Source organism: Corvus brachyrhynchos, unplaced genomic scaffold (assembly GCF_000691975.1).
Source record: "Corvus brachyrhynchos isolate BGI_N302 unplaced genomic scaffold, ASM69197v1 scaffold101, whole genome shotgun sequence".
NCBI lineage: Eukaryota > Metazoa > Chordata > Aves > Passeriformes > Corvidae > Corvus > Corvus brachyrhynchos.
In genome coordinates, this window is record NW_008237239.1 from 2,388,431 (window position 1) to 2,401,912 (window position 13,482).

The 13,482-nt window shown below is 46.7% G+C and overlaps 1 protein-coding gene across 2 annotated transcripts in view; it reads right to left on the reverse strand.

The window, feature by feature from the left end:
* The window catches only part of ATF6 (activating transcription factor 6), a 74,327-nt gene that overhangs the window by 2,371 nt on the left and 58,474 nt on the right, over positions 1-13,482 (reverse strand). The gene's annotated exons all lie outside the window — the stretch shown is intronic.

The window sequence follows — 13,482 nt, forward strand, 5'->3', positions numbered from 1 at the left end:
CCACATTTAGCATGTGCAGTCACACCTAGAAATTAATGTCTTTTATTTCCCCTTCTTCATCTGCACATAATTACCGACGGAGTTTGCACTGTGTAACATTTATTACAGAACTGTTGTTCTTGAGCCACTAAAGTATGAGAGTGATTGAAGATACAGTTTATTTAAGAAAGCTGAATGTTTCACTTTCTGTAACCCTCTTGACACTGAGGATCTTGAGGAATTTCTTCACCAGCTTATTAATAAAAAAAAGCTAAAATGTGATCTCTCAAAAGAATTAACTATGCCTCACTCCTGTCCTGACCTGGCTGTTGTACTTGAGTGATGTGGTGACATTGGGCAAGGCCCTGACAGACCCCTGGACACAGGAAGACCCAGACCAGCACGTGGGACCCCAGTGCGGCCCCAGGCCCGGCACATCTGCTGCCACAGGAGCTCCTGGGCTTACAGGCTGTGCACATGGCTAGCATCTGCTGCCTGGATTTAAAGGTGGGAGACTATTCCCTGCAAAGACAGTGTGCCCAGGAATGCAAGAGCTGAGATCGGATTTCCAGGCACGACCAATCCTTTCAGAGTCAGAAGACTGCCATTGGCAGGGTTTCCTTTCTGTGCAGAGGAGGATGGAAGATCACCTAATGGAAAGCGTATGGACTGGAGGAATGTAATATACATTACTAATTTTTACTGTTTTCCTGGATTAACTCTGACTCTGGATGACAGCTGACAACTGTGGCCGGACCCTCTTGTACCCCACGCCACCTGCAGAAGCCATTAAATCAACTATGTCTGGTATAGTAATGAAAAGCAGGAGCAAACCCTTGCTAAGGGGACTGAGAGCCTGCAAGGGAAATCAAAGCTCCCACCTGCAAGAAATGAAATGGAAAAAGCTCTGTATGTGCCACAGAGAGATCGAAGCCAGGAGCAGCTGTGCAAGTCTCTGTGCCACTGACCCAAAACCCCTGACAAGCACCTCGTCCCTCCTGGATGCTGTGCCCTGCTGATAAAGCCCTGCTGTGACTTCAGGTGCCGTGTGCCCAGCCAGGACCCTTTTAGAGGCCATCCCTCCAGGTCACCCTTCCACTCTGCCTTTGGATGTGCTCTTGGCTCCCACCCAACAGGCTCAGGACCAGTCAGCAGAGGGGGCTGGGCTGCTGGTGCCCCTCAGGAGAGGGGGCTGGAAAGGGGAGCACAGGGGCACGAGGGGAAGCTGAGGCGCACAGAGCCTGGAGCCAGCAAATGGGCACACATGGGCTCCCTGTGACACAGCAAGCTGGAAACACAGTTCCTCAGCCCTCATGCTGCAGTGATAGGACTCCAGCTATGTGAGAAACAGTGCTCCAAAGCCACAAGTGGGTGAGGTGGGGATGGGATGGTGGCCAGGGCCAGGAAAACCTCTTGGTAATGCAATGAGTTTCCCTGACTGCCCGCAGCAGCCAGCACAGAGGGCTATCATCAGGTTCCCGATCATTGCACAAGACAGAGGGAACAGCAATCCCAAGGGCTGCCCAGGCAAGGGAGGGAGCTGTGCTGTGTGGGTGGCACTGGGGAGCATGGGAACCAGCCCAGCCCATTCCGGCCAGCTGGGATCCCACTTCCCCCAGTGCTGACACAGCTCCCTTGCAACAAAGCGTGCCAGGATTAAGCAAGCCACAGCTCTGCTACCCCATGGCAAGAGGGGCTGTGTCTTCTGAGTCCACCACAGCAGAGGGAGCTGGGAGGAATCATGCTCACGATGAGCTTCTCTGGCCAGCAGGCACACAAGGGACGCACACCCCCCAAGCAGACACTCACAAAAAGTACCCAAATCCTGCCCTGGGCCTCTGAGATAGCCCAGGAATTAGAGGCAGGTTTAAAGCTGGCATCTGATTCTTTCCCTTTTTGGGGTGAAGGTATCGAACTGCTGCAGAAAGCCTCTGCAAAGGGATTGATCCCACAGGGGTGAGGGCAGTAGTGGGAATGGCTCAATGCCCACTACAGGCATTTCCAGCAGCCTTTCTCATTACCATTAGCTCCCAATGGACACAGGACAGGAGGTGGGATGTTCCCCAAAGACAGCAGTTACTGCTTGGTGCTCCTGCCAGGCACCTGGACCAGCTTCGTTGTAAGGAGGGGTCTGAAAGTGGTGACAGCCCCAGGACACCCGGTCCATCCCAGCCCAGGGAGGGGCTGATGCTCTGTGAACACCCAAAACAGCAGGCAAACGTGACCTGAGTGCAGCTGGCACAATCCCCTGTTAGGGAAGACCAGCTCACTGTCATTGCAAAAAACAATTCCACACGGCTCCATCCTGAGCTCCATGCCATTACACTGCTTCATGATCTGGATGAGGAATAGACAGCATACTTAGAGATTTCTGGAAGATGCTAAACTGGAGAGATTTCAACCACCTTGGAGTGGCTAGATTGGATGAGACTACAGTTTTGATAAAAGAGAGAAGCTGTCCAAAATCTTCAGAATGCATTAACCACGGCCAGAGCTGGAAAACATGAGTAAAAATGGGGCTGGGCAGAAGTACTACAGAAAAACCTTGCGGACTGCAGAGGATCGCTGTGGATAAGCCAGCAGAATGACAGGACTAGAAACAACAGCTCGACTTCAAGAGAAACATATTTAACTTTGACCGAGTTTCTAATGATAATGAAATACAAGCCCCGCATGAAAGTGCCTTGGGGAGATGAGAGGATCTCCATGACGGAGAGTTTTTAAGGAAAGGCTGGATGACCAGCTGCCCATCAGCCCCTCGAGGTACCTTGCTCCACACAGCATACTTGCATTCGCTCCTGGTCTCTGTGATCCTGCCCTTCTGTGAGTTGCAAGTGCTGACTCATGACTACAGCTGCTGTCAGCACCTTCCCAAAACTCAGCACCTGCAGTTGTGGGTTCTCCACTGGACTCCACGGTCTGATCTGATCCCCAGTACAAGCAAATGATTTTGCTTGGTGATTCCTGTGTCAGATCATTTAAAAACAGCCTTGTCAGGCTTTCTCTCCTCCCCCTCCCATGCAGTACCAATATCGGGGAGGCACCAGCAGGGCAGAGGGTGGGATTCCAGAGGGGCCGCTCCCAGTTCCCAGCAGTGAGCTCACCAGCCGCGTGTGGCTGATCCCTGGAGGGGTCAGTGTGTGTAACTGGTGCTCAGGCCAGCCTGCACTGCCCTGCCTGAGCACACACCCACCACCCTCCCAGGGAGGCACAGGTAGCAGGGTGTCTGTGAAGCAGGCCTGACAGCCCCAGGCTGCTGCCTGCTGCTCCTGTGCCAGCATGCATTACACAGGGCTGCCTAACGGCCCAGAGCAACGTTGACACTGAGTGATTTCTAAAGTTTATTGTCTTGAATTACCTACGACTGATGTTTCGTGGGATTACGTAAGTGAAAACACAGGAACGGATCTCCTGTAGAGGTGTCTGGATTTATAAATAGATTTATTGCTCCTCTTTGAAGCTCAGAACATACAGTTTCTCACACAGTGCAGACTTAGGCTTAAGGAGCCATCCTTGCTGGACCAAGAGCCTGCGCTGTAGTTAATTATTTGTTAACAGGTTTAAAAGCCATGCTTCAGATGATTGACTATTTCAAATTAATAGCAAAAGTAATTGTGCCAAGCGTTGCTGCTCTGACTGCACTTTCCCAAAGAGCCTTGCTAGCTCCTGTGGGCTGTACCAAACTCCCAACACAAGCCTGGTCTAGGAAACAGAAACCTAATTCCCAGTGCTGCTCTCCCCCTAAAAACAATCATGTTGCAATATCCAACAGATGAAAGCTGAAGTCTGCCGTCCAAACCAAAACCAAATAAGGCTGAGGGTATTAACTACTGCTACAAATTACTGAGGATGATGGAAGATTGTCTTCATTTGAAGCACTGGATTTTCAAAACTGTCTTACTGAAAAGGCCATAAAACCAAAATCCTCCTTCTTCCCTCAGCAGCACAGACATCCATCAATCAGCTGACTGTTCAAATGTCTGTCTGTGAGACTGAGCACCTACTTCTATGGGAGATGCTCTCTCAGGGAAAGGCAGAAGACAGGCAGAGGACAGGCAATGAAACTTTTGTTCTGCAGTTAGTCAGAACAAATGGTGATGTCAACTGTCTCTCTAGACTTCAACTTTACACATATTGTTGGGCTGTTCGGCCCTACGGACACATCTGTCTTACAGATGTAATTCTGATAATTTATCCTTTCCTGCTTACATACATCTTCCCCAAAAAGCTCTGCTGCAGCAAATGTTCATTGTGAAACGGGTGTCTGCAGAGAAACTGAAACAGAGCTCCCCTGAAAGGCCACCTGAGCTTGCTGGAGTGTTTCAAGGCTGTAACCAAACACCATGGAAAAGCTCTACAGCTTTCTGAAGGTGTACTCAGCCATAGGTACATTTATAGAGCCTTATTCTACCAGAACTATGAATTTTACCTTACTCTGGGCAATATCACAGTGGATTACCAAAAAAATATTCTGTAGGAGCAATACTTCATCATTCAGTGAGATGCTCAGTCCTCAGACCCTCTCCTAAGGCCCCAGCTGCCTTTGAAGCAGACAACCCGTGTACCTACTGGCTGGTTTCTGAGTAGGTGACTTTAAAATGGTCAGAACCTGCCTGCTCTGTATCTGCTGTGCTCACTGAACACACATTTAAGGTACTATCAGCCACACAGATCTGGACTACATGTCCTTGCTCCTCGTAAGGTACAGGAAGGGAAATGACTTGCCCCATCCTTACTTTAACTACCTGTCTTTGTCAGTAAGGCTGCAGAATCATCCCCTCCTTGTGGACAACAGCAGAGGGTGAATTTGCCCTTGGAACCAGCTTAATTGATGTCAAAACAGCACACAAAACATCTGTGTGTAGGGTGATCCAAACCCACCAACTCTCTCAAAGCCATCTTTGCTGAGCAGCTACTCACACTCTGTGCTTTCCACAATTCCTTCTAAAGAGAAAGTTTTCAGTCTGTATCAGTGTTAATTTACCCTCAGAGCCCCTTCTGCAGGCCCATCTCTCACAGCAGCTGGAACCAGGGCAGCTTTCAAAGAGCCACTGATGTGTTCCAGCACCTGGGTGCTTTGTGCAAGCTGCACCAAGCTGACAATGATAAAGTTTAACTTTAAGAATGATTTAGCACCTAATTACCCAAATAGTTTTTACTGTAACCTGCCCTGGCCCAAACCAGAGCTTATGTTTAGGGTAGCAGGGTTCAGAAAGCGCGAGCTTCAGGAGTTGAAGGCACCAGCTGCACTCTGGCACTGGCCTGTTGAAGGGCTGCAGCTGTCCCCACACATAACTCAGGGGGCTTTCTCCGCATTGTCACTTCTGCAATCTTCCATCTCATCTCCGTTGAGAAGCCCTGACTGTCCTATCCAGCACATCTGGACAATGTTTCCATCTGAAGGGCTGGTATACACTACCAAATAAGTATATAAATGAAGCAGTGTTACAGACTAAAAATACACTCACTGCAACAACGCAGCAGGATTCCTAAAACATTTACAGATTGGCTTATTAGACAGGATTGTTTGAGGCAAGGGAGAAAGTTATAGTGTGACCCAAATAACTCCCCTTTTTAAATACAAATTCCCTCTCGAAACTGCTTCCAAACAGAGCGGTTGCAATGATGTCACCTCTGTGAACTCAGCTGTCCTCAGTTCCTGGCACAGGCTAAGTGAGATCCTGGCATTTCAGTCTCCAGGTCTCCTACCACCTCTCAGACTGTGAGACAGGCATCTCCAGGAGTACAGAAACAGGGCCACGGTCTGAAACACTGGATCCACATCATCAAAGTCACTTTGACAAGCCACGAGCTGACAGCAAAGAGACAGGGTCTCTCTCCATCTATTAGATGAGTCTCTCTCATCTATTGGAGCAGTGGTGTCAGGGGTTATCCAAGGGAGATATACACAGGCATGAGAGGTAAGCAAGCAAACTGGGGAAAACAAGCTCTCTGTGGCCTCTGAAGTAAATAATGGAGCCACTGGAGAGACTGGCACTGGCTGTGGGCGAGGAGCATCACGGGGCCTTAGCTTACACCACCGTGTGATTTTGGTCAGCAGCACCTGTGAGCAATGAGGTCTGTGCCAGTTGGTGCATTGCAGTACCTGGTCTAGACTGGGAGGTCTCAGGGAGAGGGAAGGAAAGTTGGCTCTTCCCAGGCACCATTTCCCACCTGACTGCCCACCTCTTCTTTCAATCTTCTTTCCTGCTGCAGTCACTTCTCTCTAAGGAAAGAACATGAGCTACAGAGGATATGGCCCAGTGTGGACTTCGTGTGACTGCTCTCATTTTGGAGAGGGAGCCAATGGTCATCTCAGGAAGAGAAGATCAGACTCACCAGTGTTGACCCTTGCAGGCACTTCATTTAAAACTCCCTCGGATGGAGCATTTCTCGGAAAAACTGAGACATTTCTGACAGCTCTGGCTGTGCATATGTGCGTTGTTGGCAGGGTAGCATTGCTGCAGGATGACCATATTTAAAATCTAACCAGCTGTGACAATGCTAATGACAAGAGGAAAAAACCCAAAGAGAAAATAAAGACAAGGGTCAAAGGAGTTCTGCTGCACAAAAAACTCTTGGGAGTGAAGGAAAGAGGCTAGAGGAAGAGCAATGCACTTAGAACCATCCCATGCCCACTTGGGAGGCACTAAAAGGATAAACAAACTTCCCCCACTGCCTGCAAATCCAGACATACCCACTTTTACAAGACATAAAACTGCACACAGGAGAGTAGCCTGGAAAGGCATTCCAGTAAAGGCTTCTTTCAAGAACTAGGGCTGGAGGGCTTGGCCCAGGACGAGGGCACTGCTCCCTGTGAGTGCATCGGGGAAGGACTGGGAGCCATGGCATCTCCCCAGCACAGACCTGCATGTGAACAGACTGGTAACGACCCCTTCATTGCAAAATGAGGCCATCTGTTTCCACCTTCTAGAGAGACGCTAATCTGTGAGTGAGCCTTCCCTCTTGCCTCACAAAAGCTTGCTTCCTTTTAGCAGTCTCAAAGAACTATCTTTTTCCAAGTTTTCTGAACACTCAGGTGTGCTACTGTGCTGAAGAGATCACCCTTATCCTCACTCACTCTCCCTCTGGGGCCTCCAATGGAGCACTAAGGTAGGACTTTCCTCTGCAGGAGCTGTGCTCTCTTCCCAATCTGTTGCATGTGCCAGGACACACTCAACTCTCACAGATTCTGCCAACTTGTGCAAAACTGAGACTTCAGTTGAAGCAATTTTTTAAAAGTTTGCCTTGTCACCTGCCATTTTAATGATATTTATACAGCCTCAGTGGTTAACACCAGCACAAGAACACTTTACTCCTTCCTTTAGCAGTGCTGACTTCCACTTTAAGTGCTCCTTTACACCTTGGTCCTTCCCAGGCACTAGAGATTCCCTGGCAGGCTTACTCTGAAAAATATTTTTGTTATTTTTTTTATGCCTCAGGCATGCTGTTCCTCAGTATCTTTTTCTGGCTTAACTTCTCATGGTTTGAAATTTAGTCTGCCAGAAATTATCCTCTTTTTTTCCCCTATTCCCTCATTTGGCTACAATGTCTATTGTTTAAAAGATATCTTCTTACTTCTATGAATTGACGTGAACGTGTTTCTTAAGCCCACTGGATTTTTTAGTGTTCTTTTAAAGATTTTTGCAGCGAGCTTTTAATCTTAAACAATCTTCATTTGTCAGCATTTTAACCCCACTCGTTTTTCCTTTAATGTTTTCCTATTTTATTTAGCCCTTAGCTTCGAACTGTGGCACTTCAAGTTGTAGGCACTTACTGATAGAATTAATTTAACTACTGGACCTAATTTTTATTTTCAAGAGGCAGCATCACATTCTGATTGACATGGGCCTTGCCTATCACCCAGTATCACTTGGATCCTGGTGTTAAAGTGCGTCACTGATTTAAGACACAGGGCTGGTGGGAGACTCTATTCCCTTACAGTTGAAATGTCTTTATAGTTTGGACAGTATCCAAAGAGTGAGCTGAATTTTCCACCTGTCTCACTTGGATACATAAAGTTACCTCATTTATTTAGATACTGCAATCAGCTCTTGCTTGTAGAAGAGATTTTTAACACCATCTCCTGTCTGTGTGGGGCAAGCACTCTCCTCCCCATGAGCTTCTGTGATTCAGTGCACTTGTCAGTTAATTATGAAACTACTGCAGAGCCTGTCTGAATGCAGCACACTAATAAAGAGAGACAGCCCTTGCAAACATTTGTGTCTCCCAGCTACAGCAACAGGAGATTTACAGCTTTAATGTATGAGTCCTGCTCTGAAACAGGGGTGCCTCCTTTCCCATGGAGAGGGGCAGCTGGGGCTGGCAGTCATTTCTTCATCCACATTCACCCAAAGGCATTTGTGCTGTATGGGGATAAGGCACAGCCTCTTCCTCTGGGACTGCTACAGAGTCAGGCAGGATGGAGGGAGATGATTTATTTAATGAAGTGGTGAATGACCCAAAATGTTCTTCAGGAGCCCAGGATGTGTTTTTCAAATACTTTCCAAGCCCAGAAGATGCCCAGGAAGCACACCAACCAGGAAGCACTGGGGTAAGGTGGGCTGTATGAAGAGGTGAGAGAAGTGCAGCATGGAGGACAGACCCAGGATCTGAGGAGCAGGGAAAAGCCTCCCAGCCCTGCTGGCAGGAGTCTCCTTAGAGACTGTGACCCAAACACCGAAACAGGCCCTCTCAGACTGCTGTGTTTTCACCAGTCTCTAGGTTTACTCCAGTGATGTCCTCAAGACACAACTCATAAATGTGAACCTCCTCTACCAGCTCTGTTGCAGCTTTTCATGTTTTTACAGGGTGAGCTCATTATGGATAATTATGCTTCAGATCACTGCAGAAATAAAGAGCTACCAGAGTTGGCCCACATATCACAAACATTAAACTGTGTTTGCCACCTATAATTTCACACCAAGAGGAATTATATAATCTTGAATTTACGACATTTGAAGATATATTAAGGCAGATTGCCTAGGCTGGAGGCTAGAATTACAACATGCTGCACACAGCACAAGGCAGCCAGGACGGCAACAGTAACCTCAGAGATTGGGGTGAAAGTTCCCTCTTTGTTAGCAGCACAGTGCTCTCTGTGAAGCTTGGGAGAGCACATGTCCATGGCAGCACCAGCATGCAGGGCTAAGGAACATCCAGGAGACACATACACGCTCAGTTCAAACCAATTCTGCGGCTCTGCACTGGCGTCCGTGCTGAGCCTATGTCACGGGCTTCTTTTTAATTATACTTTGTGAATTTTATAGAAGTGTGTCATTTGTATGGAAAAACCAATCTGCTGTAATAACTCCACACTGGCATTGGAAACACTAAGTATGAAGCCCAATTAATTGATGACTAATTCTCTACCCCCTTGGTGAACGGCGCGTTCCCAACAAAATGCCATCTGCAGCAGTTATCCTGTCTGCACAGGGAACACCAGGCCCACTGCCGCTTGGCCTGCTCCAGCAAAACCCATGAGATACTCTTTTCTGTATTAATTAACAGGCAAAAAGGCACTGAAGATCCTCTGAAATAACCTTCCTGTTATTTTGAATGCATAAAAATAGATTACTCATTTAGCAATTTAGGTAAACAGCTCGTTATGAAAACTCATTAGGGAATAAGCCTTCATGATTTCATTTCTTGATCGTTTCCTGTCCAAATAAATAAACATGAACTCAAGTGACACAGATTCCATTACTTTTGTGCACGGATTCTTGAATGATTTCTTTCATACTTTTTTGAATAATTTAATCTCCTCCTTTCTGTCAAAGGCAACATATTAACAAACATGGCTGGGGCGAGCAAAGTCTTTCAAAGATAACAAAATCTGTTGAAAACTTCTATTTAAGATTTAATCTAGGCAATGATCAATTCTGATTCAAAGAAATGTAGTGAAGTCTGAGGGAATATTTTGTTTTGACAAACTGCACTTCTACATGACTGAGAACAGAAATGCAAACATCAGCATCTTACAAGATTATTAAAATCTGTTGTTAAAATTCCTTGTTAAACTATGTTCTGCCATCATTTCAATCCTGACCTCTGAAGCACAGCTTTACATGAGCAGGGGAGCAGAAGTACATCTCTGACATTAGCAAATCCTCCTAATTACAGGAGAACCACAGTACCCTGACATGCTGCTTGTCCATGGCTGCACACAGGAGACTGCAGGCTCTCCCTCTTTCTCAGCCCAGGCTCAGTGATCAGCTGTTGCCGTGAGGTCTGACCGAGAGCTAACCATGGCTCTGATTCTTGCCTAGTCACACTTCACTGAACTACTCTTACTCCTCAACTGGCATCTCAAGAAGCAAAAGAATGGCAGTTTCAAAATGACTGAAACAAGAGCATTGGACACATTCTCAGATGTACTTCCCTACATCCTGGTGTAGAGAACTTGATGGACTCTCAGTGACTTTTCTGAAAAACCTTAGCAGTCACCCTTCTTTCATCTCACATCTAGGTTGTAATCCCACATACACAACTTCCAGAGCTTTCTACTCACACTACAGCTTGTAAGGCTGTGCTGAGTTCTCAGCACTTTCTGCTAAATGCAGACAGCAAGCAGAAACACTGAGGGAAGTATCTCTATAGATCATGCTTGTGCAGCCAAGGGATGTGTTCTCTATACCTGGCAGAGTGGCATGAGCTTCCCAGCCTGGTGCCAAGGACAGCAACTGTGAGAGGGAGCCATGGGCACTGAGACTTGGCTTTTAGGCACAAGGAGAACAACAAAGGACAACAGCTATGGATAATGGGGGCCATCACCCTCCTGGAAACTGTTCTGAAGCTATCCAAAGTGAGAGAGAGGCTTCCCAAGATGTCAAGCAGTAACCTCAAGGGAAGGCAGTTGCTGTTCAGTCAGACATGTATTGTTTTAGACCTTCCTCAGTGACTGACTGGGAATTCTACTTCTTGCTCTGAAAAAGGGAAACAGCATCTTTTGTTTGCTTGACCCTGGAAGGCAGAGGAAGTTGAAGACTTTATTTATTCAACCCTAAGACATGGGAACTTACAGACCATTGTCACTTCCCAAAGAGCTTTTGTTTTTATTTTGCTCCTCAGTCTGTGTGGGTTCTGTTTGCCTTACAGATTCTTCACAGACAGTTTGCTACCAGCCTTGGACATCTGTGACTTGCTTGCACATGGCTGTCAGTTGAAAGGAGGTTCTTTGTAGCTGCATGCAAATAATCATGCTGCTTGACGGCAGAAATCGCTCCAGTTTTGATCAAAAAGCCTTACCACTAGATTTGTTTTCCACCTTTATAATTAGAATGTGTATTTCTGAGCACTTTTGAAGTCTGTTACGTCAGTAGGATGATGGATGGCAAGAAGGGAAGCTGAGGGAACTGGTCACGATCAGAAGCTGGCCAACACAACAGAGCACGTGGACTTTGCTGAAGTCGTCATTCCATTCCATTTCTGCCTTTGGGAGATTATTTTGCTGCTGGATTTCATGGCAAAAAGCAACCCTTAAGAGAACAGGGCTCCTTAAGAACCCAGAAACATAGAGGTTATCAAGAGTCAGGCACACAAACAGATACCTCAAAGGCAGACTGAAGACAGTCCCCACTGGGCTACATCAGACTAAGGATCCATCCAAAATATTTGTAAAAAATTCAAAACTCTCTCTCTCATGGTTGCCAATTCCAAGAAAATGAGCCTTAGATTTCACCAGGGGCTTTCTCATCAGGTCTCTCACTTTTGTTTTGGCTTAGAGCGCAGACACCAACTCTCGGTTTAAAGAGAGTGAATGATGGAAGGAATTTCACATATAGGGGAACTGTTTTGCACAGGAATCCTAAGAAGAAAAAAAAAGGCCTTTTTGGTCTTTGTGCTGCTGCTAGGCCAGCAGTATTCCTGGTGTACACACTGCACAGACACTTAGAGCTGCTCCTACCAAGAGCAAGTGCAAGCTGCAAGAGTACCTCACCTAATCCTAGGGAGAGCTGCATTCCTGAAAGTGGCTTCTTGGGCCAAACATTGACCTGGATCTCTGACACTGCCTCACTGCTGTGTGCTGCAGAGAGCAGTCCTGCTGGGCTGTGCTGGGCTGCAGAGCTGCAGGCATTCTGCAAACAAAAGACTTGTGGGAAGAGTGGCTCAGCTATGCTGTTCTCTATAGGTTACTTGGATCCAAAGATCGATGTTGTAACCCACTGCATTTTTTACAGCAGTTAAATAAATAGAGGGCTAATGGCAGATGGTTTCACTTAAACTTCAAGAAAGGCACCGCCTATATGTCAATTTGGAATTAGTGTAATGAGCCAACAACATTCTGAATTACAATGAAAGCAAATTTAGGAATGAAACCTACTGGAGACTTAACTGGTCTCAAGTGCATAGTTAGATTTCTAAAATAATAGCTGCAATCCAGCATAACAAACATGACTTGCTTGACAACAAAAGTCTGAGTTTAACTGTAGACTGCAGTTCGTTTTCATTCCCATGAGAAACTGCAAGACATTTCTTCTTGGAGTAACTTCTCAGGAAGGGATACCAATGGCGCCTTCAAAACCATGCAGAGTAGGAGTAGCACTCCCCAGTTCTGCTTTTTTCCTTCCAGGCTTACCAATGCTGAGGTCCTTAGGTACCACCAGGCAGATTTTCTGTGAGTACTGCACATGTCCACAAATGTTGGGGCTTTGACACTGGGCAGGGGCAGGTCAAAATTGGGCATGGCTGGCTGCAGGGGCCAAAGGGAGAGCTGTACCACAGGACAGCAGCCAGCAGGGGCATGGGACAAGGGCAAAGGGCTCTGAGCATCAGGGGAGGCAAAAAAGGAAAAGCTGCCAGCAAGCATTGACTGTGAACTGGGGGATGGCCCAGCAAGCTTGGAAAAGGGCTATGACCAGGGGTGAAGAAGGAAAAGGGACTAAGAGGTGGAGGATTAACATGTACCAATATGTAACAAGTTCCTACACTTAAAAAAATTTACACTTAAACATATTTAACATATGTTAACATATTAAACATATTTAAATAGGCAAATACGCTCCTGTGCACCTGCACAGTGAGGATCTGGTTCTATCCTAAATGCTCACTGAGGGGCATTGGATGATTGAGGCTGACCCTGAGAAGGAGCACATGGCACCATGTTACAAGGTAATGGCTGATTTTACTCTTTTCCAACACAGAGCAACTGAACACTTGAAAGCAAGTCTTTATCTTGAAAATTAATAACATACTGCTATTGCCTTGAACAAGATCTTCTTTTAAACTTCCATCTTATTGACTACACACATGTGCATGTACACATCAATCACAGGATTGTCTGCTGACATTTGCCACTACCTCACAGCACGAGGACTGCCTCTTTCCTCCCAGAAAAACTCTTCAGGCTGTAACCTTAACTCTGTTTTGTACCCCGGTGAAAACTGCCAGATCAGTCTTGCAGAACCACATCAGGAACCATCATGCAGAGCCATGTAGGACAGCAGCGGACAATGCATTCTACTTCATACTCATCATCCATACCCCTGTTCTCTGTCCCTGCAG